The following is a 647-nucleotide window of genomic DNA, read 5'->3' as shown; positions in this document are numbered from 1 at the left end:
TTTTAGTTCAATCTGGTGTCACTTTGTTTTATAAGGAACTGAATTTGTTGTGGATGTGTAGGAAATTACCCAGATAGCACATGATGTTAAATCAACGTTGAAAAATAGTTAGAATCGTTGATTTTTGGTTGAAGTCGACAAAGGACGGTGGATCAACCATCAAACAACCATCAATCAAACCGTTGAAACTGTGACATTGAATCAATGTTGTTTTGTGGTTGAAATCTGATCACTGAAATGCCGAAGTCTGATTAATGGTTGATTTTTGGTTGAAGACGACAAATGACGGTGGATCAACCATCAAACAACCATCCACCTCTAGCCAAGTAACCAATGTTGAAACTGTGTCATTGAATCAACGTTGTTTTGTGGTTGAAATCTGATCACTGAAATGCCGAAGTCTGATTAATGGTTGATTTTTGGTTGAAGACGACAAATGACGGTGGATCAACCATCAAACAACCATCCAATCAAACCGTTGAAACTGTGACATTGAATCAACGTTGTTTTGTGGTTGAAATCTGATCACTGAAATGCCAATGTCCGATCAACATCTGATAAATATTGAATCAATGTCAGATGTATTGCCGCACCCCTTCCCCTCCTCTCCTCCTCATCAGCGCTCTGGGTCAGAGCATTTTATTACT

The sequence above is a fragment of the Poecilia latipinna genome, unplaced genomic scaffold (assembly GCF_001443285.1).
Source record: "Poecilia latipinna isolate Pla-1442-1.1 unplaced genomic scaffold, P_latipinna-1.0 Scaffold1937, whole genome shotgun sequence".
Lineage (NCBI taxonomy): Eukaryota > Metazoa > Chordata > Actinopteri > Cyprinodontiformes > Poeciliidae > Poecilia > Poecilia latipinna.
This window is presented reverse-complemented; position numbering follows the sequence as displayed.